The sequence below is a fragment of the Pseudophryne corroboree genome, chromosome 6, assembly GCF_028390025.1.
Source record: "Pseudophryne corroboree isolate aPseCor3 chromosome 6, aPseCor3.hap2, whole genome shotgun sequence".
NCBI classification, from domain to species: Eukaryota; Metazoa; Chordata; class Amphibia; order Anura; family Myobatrachidae; genus Pseudophryne; species Pseudophryne corroboree.
The window spans coordinates 133,520,513-133,534,711 of NC_086449.1; the positions used below are offsets into that span (position 1 = coordinate 133,520,513).

Genomic DNA, 14,199 nt, shown 5'->3' on the forward strand with positions numbered 1-14,199 from the left:
TAGTAGTTTAGGAGTCTGCTGACAGTGTCCAGCAGGTCCGTCATTATATTATATATACCTGCAGTAGTGATATATATATATTTTTTATATCATTATCATCTCTATACTAGCAGACGCAGTACGGTAGTCCACGGCTGTAGCTACCTCTGTGTCGTCAGTGCTCGTCCATAATTGTATACCTACCTGTGGTGGGGTTTTTTTTTCTATCTTCTTCATACTAGTAGTTTAGGAGTCTGCTGACAATGTCCAGCAGGTCCGTCATTATATTATATATACCTGCAGTAGTGATATATATATATTTTTTATATCATTATCATCTCTATACTAGCAGACGCAGTACGGTAGTCCACGGCTGTAGCTACCTCTGTGTCGTCAGTGCTCGTCCATAATTGTATACCTACCTGTGGTGGGGTTTTTTTTTCTATCTTCTTCATACTAGTAGTAGGAGTCTGCTGACAGTGTCCAGCAGGTCCGTCATTATATTATATATACCTGCAGTAGTGATATATATATGTATTTTTTATATCATTATCATCTCTATACTAGCAGACGCAGTACGGTAGTCCATGGCTGTAGCTACCTCTGTGTCGTCAGTCACTCGTCATCCATAAGTATACTAGTATCCATCCATCTCCATTGTTTACCTGAGGTGCCTTTTAGTTGTGCCTATTAAAATATGGAGAACAAAAATGTTGAGGTTCCAAAAATAGGGAAAGATCAAGATCCACTTCCACCTCGTGCTGAAGCTGCTGCCACTAGTCATGGCCGAGACGATGAAATTCCAGCAACGTCGTCTGCCAAGGCCGATGCCCAATGTCATAGTACAGAGCATGTAAAATCCAAAACACAAAATATCAGTAAAAAAAGGACTCAAAAATCTAAAATAAAATCGTCGTCGGAGAAGCGTAAACTTGCCAATATGCCATTTACCACACGGAGTGGCAAGGAACGGCTGAGGCCCTGGCCTATGTTCATGGCTAGTGGTTCAGCTTCACATGAGGATGGAAGCACTCAGCCTCTCGCTAGAAAAATGAAAAGACTTAAGCTGGCAAAAGCACAGCAAAGAACTGTGCGTTCTTCGAAATCACAAATCCACAAGGAGAGTCCAATTGTGTCGGTTGCGATGCCTGACCTTCCCAACACTGGACGTGAAGAGCATGCGCCTTCCACCATTTGCACGCCCCCTGCAAGTGCTGGAAGGAGCACCCGCAGTCCAGTTCCTGATAGTCAGATTGAAGATGTCAGTGTTGAAGTACACCAGGATGAGGAGGATATGGGTGTTGCTGGCGCTGGGGAGGAAATTGACAAGGAGGATTCTGATGGTGAGGTGGTTTGTTTAAGTCAGGCACCCGGGGAGACACCTGTTGTCCGTGGGAGGAATATGGCCATTGACATGCCTGGTGAAAATACCAAAAAAAATCAGCTCTTCGGTGTGGAAGTATTTCAACAGAAATGCGGACAACAGGTGTCAAGCCATGTGTTGCCTTTGTCAAGCTGTACTAAGTAGGGGTAAGGACGTTAACCACCTCGGAACATCCTCCCTTATACGTCACCTGCAGCGCATTCATCATAAGTCAGTGACAAGTTCAAAAACTTTGGGCGACAGCGGAAGCAGTCCACTGACCACTAAATCCCTTCCTCTTGTAACCAAGCTCACGCAAACCACCCCACCAACTCCCTCAGTGTCAATTTCCTCCTTCCCCAGGAATGCCAATAGTCCTGCAGGCCATGTCACTGGCAATTCTGACGAGTCCTCTCCTGCCTGGGATTCCTCCGATGCATCCTTGCGTGTAACGCCTACTGCTGCTGGCGCTGCTGTTGTTGCTGCTGGGAGTCGATGGTCATCCCAGAGGGGAAGTCGTAAGATGACTTTTACTACTTCCACCAAGCAATTGACTGTCCAACAGTCCTTTGCGAGGAAGATGAAATATCACAGCAGTCATCCTGCTGCAAAGCTGATAACTGAGGCCTTGGCATCCTGGGCGGTGAGAAACGTGGTTCCGGTATCCATCATTACTGCAGAGCCAACTATAGACTTGATTGAGGTACTGTGTCCCCGGTACCAAATACCATCTAGGTTCCATTTCTCTAGGCAGGCGATACCGAAAATGTACACAGACCTCAGAAAAAGACTCACCAGTGTCCTAAAAAATGCAGTTGTACCCAATGTCCACTTAACCACGGACATGTGGACAAGTGGAGCAGGGCAGACTCAGGACTATATGACTGTGACAGCCCACTGGGTAGATGTATTGACTCCCGCCGCAAGAACAGCAGCGGCGGCACCAGTAGCAGCATCTCGCAAACGCCAACTCTTTCCTAGGCAGGCTACGCTTTGTATCACCGCTTTCCAGAATACGCACACAGCTGAAAACCTCTTACGGCAACTGGGGAAGATCATCGCAGAATGGCTTACCCCAATTGGACTCTCCTGTGGATTTGTGGCATCGGACAACGCCAGCAATATTGTGTGTGCATTAAATATGGGCAAATTCCAGCACGTCCCATGTTTTGCACATACCTTGAATTTGGTGGTGCAGAATTATTTAAAAAACGAGAGGGGCGTGCAAGAGATGCTGTCGGTGGCCAGAAGAATTGCGGGACACTTTCGGCGTACAGGCACCACGTACAGAAGACTGGAGCAACACCAAAAACGCCTGAACCTGCCCTGCCATCATCTGAAGCAAGAAGTGGTAACGAGGTGGAATTCAACCCTCTATATGCTTCAGAGGTTGGAGGAGCAGCAAAAGGCCATTCAAGCCTATACAACTGACCACGATATAGGAGGTGGAATGCACCTGTCTCAAGCGCAGTGGAGAATGATTTCAACGTTGTGCAAGGTTCTGCAACCTTTTGAACTTGCCACACGTGAAGTCAGTTCAGACACTGCCAGCCTGAGTCAGGTCATTCCCCTCATCAGGCTTTTGCAGAAGAAGCTGGAGGCATTGAAGGAGGAGCTAACACTGAGCGATTCCGCTAGGCATGTGGGACTTGTGGATGGAGCCCTTAATTCGCTTAACAAGGATTCATGGGTGGTCAATCTGTTGAAATCAGAGCACTACATTTTGGCCACCGTGCTCGATCCTAGATTTAAAACCTACCTTGGATCTCTCTTTCCGGCAGACACAAGTCTGCAGGGGTTCAAAGAACTGCTGGTGAGAAAATTGTCAAGTCAAGCGGAACGCGACCTGTCAACATCTCCTCCTTCACATTCTCCCGCAACTGGGGGTGCGAGGAAAAGGCTCAGAATTCCGAGCCCACCCGTTTGCGGTGATGCAGGGCAGTCTGGAGCGACTGCTGATGCTGACATCTGGTCCGGACTGAAGGACCTGACAACGATTACGGACATGTCGTCTACTGTCACTGCATATGATTCTCTCACCATTGAAAGAATGGTGGAGGATTATATGAGTGACCGCATCCAAGTAGGCACGTCAGACAGTCCGTACGTATACTGGCAGGAAAAAGAGGCAATTTGGAGGCCCTTGCACAAACTGGCTTTATTCTACCTAAGTTGCCCTCCCACAAGTGTGTACTCCGAAAGAGTGTTTAGTGCCGCCGCTCACCTTGTCAGCAATCGGCGTACGAGGTTACTTCCAGAAAATGTGGAGAAGATGATGTTCATTAAAATGAATTATAATCAATTCCTCCATGGAGACATTCACCAGCAGCAATTGCCTCCACAAAGTACACAGGGAGCTGTGATGGTGGATTCCAGTGGGGACGAATTGATAATCTGTGAGGAGGGGGATGTACACGGTGATGAATCGGAGGATGATGATGAGGTGGACATCTTGCCTCTGTAGAGCCAGTTTGTGCAAGGAGAGATTAATTGCTTCTTTTTTGGGGGGGGTCCAAACCAACCCGTCATATCAGTCACAGTCGTGTGGCAGACCCTGTCACTGAAATGATGGGTTGGTTAAAGTGTGCATGTCCTGTTTATACAACATAAGGGTGGGTGGGAGGGCCCAAGGACAATTCCATCTTGCACCTCTTTTTTCTTTCATTTTTCTTTGCGTCATGTGCTGTTTGGGGAGTGTTTTTTGGAAGGGCCATCCTGCGTGACACTGCAGTGCCACTCCTAGATGGGCCAGGTGTTTGTGTCGGCCACTAGGGTCGCTTATCTTAGTCACACAGCTACCTCATTGCGCCTCTTTTTTTTCTTCTTTGCGTCATGTGCTGTTTGGGGAGTATTTTTTGGAAGGGCCATCCGGCCTGACACTGCAGTGCCACTCCTAGATGGGCCAGGTGTTTGTGTCGGCCACTAGGGTCGCTTAGCTTACTCACACAGCTACCTCATTGCGCCTCTTTTTTTCTTTGCGTCATGTGCTGTTTGGGGAGTGTTTTTTGGAAGGGCCATCCTGCGTGACACTGCAGTGCCACTCCTAGATGGGCCAGGTGTTTGTGTCGGCCACTTGGGTCGCTGAGCTTAGTCACACAGCTACCTCATTGCGCCTCTTTTTTTCTTTGCGTCATGTGCTGTTTGGGGAGTGTTTTTTGGAAGGGCCATCCTGCGTGACACTGCAGTGCCACTCCTAGATGGGCCAGGTGTTTGTGTCGGCCACTTGGGTCGCTGAGCTTAGTCATCCAGCGACCTCGGTGCAAATTTTAGGACTAAAAATAATATTGTGAGGTGTGAGGTGTTCAGAATAGACTGAAAATGAGTGGAAATTATGGTTATTGAGGTTAATAATACTTTGGGATCAAAATGACCCCCAAATTCTATGATTTAAGCTGTTTTTTAGGGTTTTTTGAAAAAAAACACCCGAATCCAAAACACACCCGAATCCGACAAAAAAAATTCGGTGAGGTTTTGCCAAAACGCGTTCGAACCCAAAACACGGCCACGGAACCGAACCCAAAACCAAAACACAAAACCCGAAAAATTTCCGGTGCACATCTCTAGTTTTAAGTAGTATAATATTGGCCATTATTTGCATTTGTGTATGTATTGTATGGTTATTTTGTTTTGCATTGAAAGTATACACACCCAATGTAGTCATGCATTCAAGGCTAAGCATCGCTTAGTTTAAGTCACAGCAGCTACCACCAGGGGCGTCGGAATAGGGGGGGCAAGGGGGCAGCTCGCTCCCCCCAAACATGAGAGAGGCGCCTCTGCAAAGCAGGGAGGCGCTCTCCGGGCTCCCTGCTTTGCTACTCTGCAGCTGCCGATTGCCGCTGTGCCTGTCACACTGCATGACAGGCAGCAGCGCTGGCAGCACAGGGATGGGAGGAGGGGTTAGCTTGTACTCACTGAGAGCAGCAGCAGGGGAAGTCCCTGCAACTCACTGCGGTGCCTCGTCTCCTCCCCTACCTGGTATCAGCAATAAGGTCAGAAGAACATGTGCCGAGCAGTGATTGGAGGAGCTCGGCACATGCTGATTAGAAGAGCCCCTGATTGGAGGAGCTGTCACATGCTGATTAGAAGAGCACCTGATTGGAGGAGCTGTCACATGCTCCTCTGACCCCTGGAACACGGAGGATGTCACACAGCATGGCCCTTGTCTAAATGTGAGTAATGTATTCAACCTGACTCCTCTGTCTCCATAGCTCCTGCCTGTCTCTGCCACCCTCTCTATGCAGCTGCTGTCTCTCTCTCTCTCTCTCTCTGACTGCTACATGGTTTTCTCTCTGTCAAGCATCTGCCTCCCCTCCTGTCTCTCTGCCCAGCATCTGCCACCCCTCTCCGCAGCATCTGTCCCCCCCTCTCTCTGCCCATCATCTGTCCCCCTCTCCGCAGCATCTGTCCCCCCTTCTCTCTGCCCAGCATCTACTCCCCCTCTTTCTGACCATCATCTGCCCCCCTCTCTGCAGCATCTGTCCCCCCTTCTCTCTGCCCAGCATCTGCTCCCCCTCTTTCTGCCCATCAACTGCCCCCCTCTCCGCAGCATCTGCCTCCCCTCTCTCTGCCCAGCATCTGCCCCCTCTCCGCAGCATCTGTCCCCCCTCTCTCTACCCATCATCTGTCCTCTCCACAGCATCTGTCCCCCCTTCTCTCTGCCCAGCATCTGCTCCCCCTCTTTCTGCCCCCCTCTCCGCAGCATCTGTCCCCCCTCTCCGCAGCATCTGTCCCCCCTCTCTCTGCCCAGCATCTGCCCCCCTCTCCACAGCGTCTGTCCCCACTCTCTCTGCCCATCATCTGCCCCCCTCTCCGCAGCATCTGTCCACCCCTCTTTCTGCCCATCATCTGTCCTCCTCTCCGCAGCATCTGTCCCCCCCCTCTGTCCATCATCTGTCCCCCTCTCCGCAGCATTTGTCCCCCCTTCTCTCTGCCCAGCATCTGCTCCCCCTCTCCGCAACATTTGTCACCCCTTCTCTCTGCCCAGCATTTGCTCTCCTCTTTCTGCCCATCATCTGCCCCCCCCTCTCCACAGCATCTGTCCCCCCTCTATCTGCCCAGCATCTGCCACCCTCTCCGCAGCATTTGTCCCCCCTCTCTCTGCCCATCATCTGTCCTCTCTGCAGCATCTGTTCCCCCTCTATCTGCCCAGCATCTGTCCCCCTCTCCGCAGCATTTCTCCCCCCTTCTCTCTGCCCAGCATCTGCTCCCCTTCTCTCTGCCCATCATCTGCCCCCCTCTCCGCAGTATCTGTCCCCCCTCTCTCTGCCCAGCATCTGCTCCCCCTCTTTCTGCCCCCCTCTCCGCAGTATCTGTCCCCCCTCTCTCTGCCCAGCATCTGTTCGTCCTCTCTCTGCCCATCATCTGTCCTCTCCACAGCATCTGTCCCCCCCTCTCCCTGCCCATCATATCTGCCCCCCTCTCCGCAGCATCTGTCCCCCCTTTCTCTGCCCAACATCTGCCTCCCCTTCTCTCTCTCTGCCTGGCATCTTCCTCCCGCTGATGGTGCTCCTGTATACCAGCGCCTCTGCCCCTGCTCACGCCGGCACTTGGAGCGCTGCGTTTGGATACCTGCCGCGCAGCGGCGGAACTACTGCACCGGTGCCCAAAGCAACACAAGGGCCCACAGCAGTAGTATGAGCAGTACTAATAATGAGTCAAACTGACCAATTATAGTACTCCAAGTACGCATCCGGCTGCAGGACATGACAAAGAGGAAGGAGGCGGTCCGGGGGCTTCTGTTTCCTTCCATCCCCTCCTCTCTCCTCTGACCTCCTCCGCTGGTGCTGACACACTGCTGCTTCTGGCTGAGGTCTGACTGTGACATCTGATCTCATGACGTCCCCAGTGCAGAAAATTGAGGAGAGGACACCCACTGCAAGGTACCTGCTTTTGCAAGTTTGGCAATATACCAGAAAGCAGCCAGTGCTTACCAAGCACTATGAGATATTAACTTATGTACTGTATGTGGGGCTGAACTGTCAAGCTGACACAGAGACCAGCCAGGGTACAGTATATATTATTCAACAGCCTGCACACTGTCAGAACACCTAACGCTGCATCCCCATGCACAGAATCCGACACCTGGGAGTTGTGTGTCCTAACCCTCCCCCTCTACCCCCCTAACCCTCCCTACCTGCAGCCTCACCCTAACCCTCCAATCCCCGCAGCCTAACCCTCCCTCACCGCAGTCGAACCCTAACCCCCCGCCCCTCTTTAGTGCCTAACCCTCCCCCCTTAGTGCCTAACCTTCCCTCCGCCTAACCCTCCCCCTTAGAGCCTAACCCTCCCCACCCCGCAGACTAATCCTCCCCGGGGGTGCATAACCCTAATCCCCCCTTCCCATGGCCTAAACCTAACCTCCCCCCCTCCCCGCAGCCTAACCCTAACACCCACTTCCCGCAGCCTAAACCTAACTCCCCCCACTTCCACCCTCCACGGCTTACTTCTTCGGTTGCACATCACACAGACATCTAGGATCCGGCGTCGGGATTGTGATCCTATTCAGGATGCCAACGCCAGCATTCCGAGCAGTGTCGGGATTCCGACGTAGGTATTTCAAATGCCGGGATCCAAACCAGATCCCATGTTTACCATGCTGCTGGTAATGCTAATAATCTTAATGATGCACCGACACCTATGCCTTTCATGTCACCCACTGTCACACTGTTCTGGGAAGCGAGGGGCGCCAAACTCAGATTATATCTTGCCCCCCCCCAACCTAAAAACGTTCTGACGCCCCTGGCTACCACATATGTTTTTATCCCAAAAAGAATTTCGCATAAACTTAACAACCAAAGAGTATGTTCATATCAACATTCTTCTTCTTTCTACAGTACGCCAGAGAAGCAGCACAGCCAGGCCACAGCCAACCCTGCCTAGAGCTGATGATGGTGGGAATGCAGGTAAGATTTAACTGTAACCACATATTCTGCAAACACATATAAAAACAAAATGATAATGAAGATATTATCACACAGGTTCTTTGTCTGTTCCGCCTCCACTAAGGCGCCTATCACAGGGCAGCGTTACTGTGGCTACAAGGCCACCCAAGAGGCCCCGTGTTCATGCTCCAGCTCCTGCTCCTGCATCAGCATCACCACCCCAAAGGCGCATCTCTGCAGTGTCTGCCGTGCCACCACTCGCTCTTTTGGCCAGCCCCAAAGTGAGGATCCACAATCCCCACAGTTGTCTGGTGAGTAACTTGTTTTTTTTTTTTTGTAAAAAACTTAGAAAACAGTGGAGTAGATTTAATAACCAGGAGAAGGCATAAGGAAGTGTAAAAACACTGTTATGTGCAAGATGATAAAGGCAGCAGTACAAAATTTAAAAAAAAATGTGAAGGTACATATTGGAGCTGCTTGCCTTGTGCCTTTACCACCTTGCACATATCACTGGTTTCTCACTTCCTTATGCCTTCTCCAGGTTTATACATCTGCACCACTGTTAGTACTGTAAAATCAAAACTCAAAATGACCACTCATACTTGCAATAATAAACAACTGCAAGCAGATGCTGTTAACGTAATTTTAGGATGTTAATTGTCAAATTTGAGGATGCCCATATCAACACATTTACGCAAATGTTTTTTTGCTACCTAAATAAAATAAAAAAAACACAGAAAAATTAAAAATTAAAAAAAAACATTGACATGGGCAAAAATTCCACTTCTAAACATAGGGCACCTTAAAAAAGTAAATAACATTGTTAATGTGTACATTTTATACCACTATATTAGCAAACGTTTTCGCCAGACCACTGACTGCCTTGACCAATGTATGATTGTATTGTTCAACACATTTTTTTTGTGTGTTGGCCCAAAGGAAGCTTCATAATCCAAAAGAAAATGTAGTACTTTGATTTTGTTAGAGTACATGGAGTGTAAACAGTAATTATGACTCTGAATCCTACAAATTCCAAAAACTTTAAACAACTGATTAGTATACGTTTGGAGCCACATCATTTAACTAAAAGGTGACCAACATAGTTAAGTTTCTTCAATAATCTATTTAGCTATTACATTAATATTATGAAGTAATGCATGTTGATGAAAAACTATCGTAAGAGCAATGCGACATATGTACTAAATATTGCCTGTGTTCAACCCCATACAGACTATGCCATCATGAGCGACGATGTCCAGCAGGACCGTGCCCAGGAGACCTTTACACTCCACCTGCAGCCCATCGATCCAACACAGGCAAACATGCCTCAGGACATACCCCAACCACCTCAAACATCCCAAAGCCCCCAAATGAGCACAACACCAGGCCCAACACAAATGGACCAAGAGTTTTGGTCAGGTTGGTTCTCACAACAGGCACAACACTACGCGTGCCTCACCACCCAAACACAATACCTGTCAAGTCTGCCCCATCATTTGCCAAGAGTGAGCCGCAACTCAGGCAGACTCATAGTGCAGGTGGGCCGAATTGCGAACACTATGGAGCAGATGAGGGCAGATAACACCAAAATGCAGGCTAACCTTCAGCGCATCTTGGATGATCAACAGCGGCAGCAGCAAACACTAATCCAGATGATCCAGCATAACCAATTAATCAATGACAATCTGTCTCGAATTATTGGAAAGAACACTGCCGCTTATACACAGCTAACGGCAAGTTTGAACATTCTAAGCCAAAATCTAAGTGTGTTGGGCCCACACCATGTGACCTCGAGCTCAGGGACAACAACCCCAAGCCAAACCCCAGTTCAATCCCCAGTTCGACGTTCAAGTCGAAGCCGCACCCACGAGCCACCACAATCCTCTGCACCCAGCACCCAAAAACGAAAAAAATAATATTGACTGGCCAGAATATGGTGGCCATTTAATTATTTAAATTCTCTGTTACGCCTAAATTGGTATGTTGTTAAAAATAAATTGTTAACACCAAATATGTGTATTGCTTAATTAGCAAAAAAACACCACATTAGTGTCTAGGGCCAGATGAGTATTGGTTTAAATATATTGCCTGCCCCTAGGTGTCCTCAGCTCACCGTATGTCTAATCTATGACACCCAGCACATTGGCCATGGCCGCAAGATCACATAAAGCTACCCTAACTGCAGGCCACTGCGACTCCTGGGTAGGGAAGCTGAGAGACGCATCTATGTAGCCAGCCAAGACATCCAAAACCTGAGTGGCCCATCAAAAAATAAAGGTGAGTGTCATGACCTGTAAGCAAGTCCAAATTGAGTAAAATTACATTACAGTAGCAACACTTAGACGTAGACGTGTATGTATGTTTTCAATCACCTGAATTACATATTTCTAGAAGGTGGCCTGTGAAATACTAATTACTTTGAAACTCACAGGCTGGAAGCTGCCAGTAGCCATAAAGTGCAACACAGGAAGGAGTTTGTGCAGGCCTGAGACAGGGCGAGAGCGTGCTGTCTCAGGGTCTAGGGTCAGTTTGACCAGATCATACAGAGTGAAATAAGTTATAACATTTAGTCTGAGCATCTGTATAACATGGTCATCAGCAATTTTGTTTTAGTTTAAACGGCTACTAAAAAATAAAGCCATGCCCAGCCTACGCGGAACATGTACAACCTGCTGACCCTGTTGATTTTCCTGGCCTGGGTTTATTGTAGCCTCATGGAGCAGTGTCAGGTATCCCACAGCAAACAAGACAGCAGTACTACACACAGTAGCAGCCATTTCAGATTGAGAGTGTTGAGAAATGTGTTGGGGCCCCTTTTAAAGGTCAAAAACGACAGGTGTGACTAATGTAGAATTGACAACACATGTAAACACACTTCTCAAAAGCAGGTCTACTTTTTTTTAGGCTTTTTGTACGAATAGTAAAATATTACGACCGCAAATCCATTTTCACGGTAGAAAATACAAATACGAATGCTTAGTAAATGACCGAGTTCTCTATCTAATCAGCCGCGTTTGACTGATGGTGTATTCATTCGTACTTTTACTACACAGCCGTAATAAAAATACGAATGCACTCTTCACTGCCGTGATTTGAGTTTAGTAAATTCCCGAGATGACACTTTGAAGAAAAAACATCATCTCGGTCAAAATCGGGACCATGGTAAATATACCCCTATGTAGGCCACTTTAAATCCCTTTGGTGCTTTCAGATGAAAGTATTTCGACCACACTTTTTGATCTTTTACGGATGGACCTGGTTTGTCAAACAATTCCACAGATTGCCCGTGGCCATAGCGACCAAAAATTCTAGATAACCCTTTCTCTGTTAAGTATGTTAGAATGTTTATTACAAATAGTGTACGATTCTGTGGATGGATTTTATCCAGATCCCCTCTAACTTTGTGCTCCTTCGCATACAAGCAGTGATGGGACTTCCGCTCTTCTGAGAACTTTACTGGGATGGCCGTGTAACCTGCAGGTATATGTATATATATGTATATGTTGACCATTTACGACCAACTTTCGGTCAACAATGTTATATGTTGTCATTTACGACACGGAGTGGCAAGGAATGGCTGAGGCCCTGGCCTATGTTCATGGCTAGTGGTTCAGATTCACATGAGGATGGAAGCACTCATCCTCTCGCTAGAAAAATGAAAAGACTTAAGCTGGCAAAAGCACAGCAAAGAACTGTGCGTTCTTCTAAATCACAAATCCCCAAGGAGAGTCCAATTGTGTCGGTTGCGATGCCTGACCTTCCCAACACTGGACGGGAAGAGCTTGCGCCTTCCACCATTTGCACGCCCCCTGCAAGTGCTGGAAGGAGCACCCGCAGTCCAGTTCCTGATAGTCAAATTGAAGATGTCACTGTTGAAGTACACCAGGATGAGGATATGGGTGTTGCTGGCGCTGGGGAGGAAATTGACAAGGAGGATTCTGATGATGAGGTGGTTTGTTTAAGTCAGGCACCCGGGGAGACACCTGTTGTCCGTGGGACAGATATGGCCATTGACATGCCTGGTCAAAATACAAAAAAAATCAGCTCTTCGGTGTGGAATTATTTCAACACAAATGCGGACAACAGGTGTCAAGCCGTGTGTTGCCTTTGTCAAGCTGTAATAAGTAGGGTTAAGGACGTTAACCACCTAGGAACATCCTCCCTTATACGTCACCTGGACCGCATTCATCAGAAGTCAGTGACAAGTTCAAAAACTTTGGGTGACAGCGGAAGGAGTCCACTGACCACTAAATCCCTTCCTCTTGTAACCAAGCTCCTGCAAACCACACCACCAACTCCCTCAGTGTCAATTTCCTCCTTACACAGGAAAGCCAATAGTCCTGCAGGCCATGTCACTGGCAAGTCTGACGAGTCCTCTCCTGCCTGGGATTCCTCCGATGCATCCTTGAGTGTAACGCCTACTGCTGCTGGCGCTGCTGTTGTAGCTGCTGGGAGTCGATCGTCATCCCAGAGGGGAAGTCGGAAGACCACTTGTACTACTTCCAGTAAGCAATTGACTGTCCAACAGTCCTTTGCGAGGAAGATGAAATATCACAGGAGTCATCCTGCTGCAAAGCAGATAACTCAGGCCTTGGCAGCCTGGGCGGTGAGAAACGTGGTTCCGGTATCCACCGTTAATTCAGAAGCAACTAGAGACTTGATTGAGGTACTGTGTCCCCGGTACCAAATACCATCTAGGTTCCATTTCTCTAGGCAGGCGATACCGAAAATGTACACAGACCTCAGAAAAAGAGTCACCAGTGTCCTAAAAAATGCAGTTGTACCCAACATCCACTTAACCACGGACATGTGGACAAGTGGAGCAGGGCAGACTCAGGACTATATGACTGTGACAGCCCACTGGGTAGATGTATTGCCTCCCGCAGCAAGAACAGCAGCGGCGGCACCAGTAGCAGCATCTCGCAAACGCCAACTCGTTCCTAGGCATGCTATGCTTTGTATCACCGCTTTCCAGAAGAGGCATACAGCTGACAACCTCTTACAGAAACTGTGGAAGATCATCGCAGAATGGATTACCCCAATTGGACTCTCCTGGGGATTTGTGACATCGGACAACGCCAGCAATATTGTGCGTGCATTACATCTGGGCAAATTCCAGCACGTCCCATGTTTTGCACATACATTGAATTTGGTGGTGCAGAATTATTTAAAAAACGACAGGGGCGTGCAAGAGATCCTGTCAGTGGCCCGAAGAATTGCGGGCCACTTTCGGCATTCAGCCACCGCGTACAGAAGACTGGAGCACCACCAAACAGTCCTGAATCTGCCCTGCCATCATCTGAAGCAATAGGTGGTAACGAGGTGGAATTCAACCCTCTATATGCTTCAGAGGATGGAGGAGCAGCAAAAGGCCATTCAAGCCTATACATCTGGCCACGATATAGGCAAAGGAGGGGGAATGCACCTGACTCAAGCGCAGTGGAGAATGATTTTAACGTTGTGCAAGGTTCTGCAACCCTTTGAACTTGCCACACGTGAAGTCAGTTCAGACACTGCCAGCCTGAGTCAGGTCATTCCCCTCATCATGCTTTTGCAGAAGAAGCTGGAGACATTGAAGGAGGAGCTAAAACAGAGCGATTCCGCTAGGCATGTGGGACTTGTGGATGGAGCCCTTCATTCGCTTAACCAGGATTCACGGGTGGTCAATCTGTTGAAATCAGAGCACTACATTTTGGCCACCGTGCTCGATCCTAGATTTAAAACCTACGTTGAATCTCTCTTTCCGGCAGACACAAGTCTGCAGAGGTTCAAAGACCTGCTGGTGAGAAAATTGTCAAGTCAAGCGGAACGTGACCCGTCAACATCTCCTCCTTCACATTCTCCCGCAACTGGGGGTGCGAGGAAAAGGCTAAGAATTCCGAGCCCACCCGCTGGCGGTGATGCAGGGCAGTCTGGAGCGAGTGCTGACATGTGGTCCGGACTGAAGGACCTGCCAACGATTACTGACATGTCGTC

General features: G+C 48.6%; 1 long non-coding RNA gene across 2 annotated transcripts; it reads left to right on the top strand.

Annotated features, from left to right (window-relative positions):
- The first annotated feature begins 5,455 nt into the window (after positions 1-5,455).
- Positions 5,456-10,234, top strand: LOC134935044 (uncharacterized). Of its 2 annotated transcripts, none has more exons than XR_010179862.1 (4): positions 5,456-5,511; positions 8,176-8,244; positions 8,320-8,534; positions 9,454-10,234. It is a non-coding gene; the product is annotated as an uncharacterized LOC134935044 (long non-coding RNA). The 2 variants fall into 2 exon arrangements; XR_010179863.1 differs by lacking the exon at positions 5,456-5,511 and adding an exon at positions 6,983-7,221.
- The last annotated feature ends 3,965 nt before the right edge of the window (positions 10,235-14,199 follow it).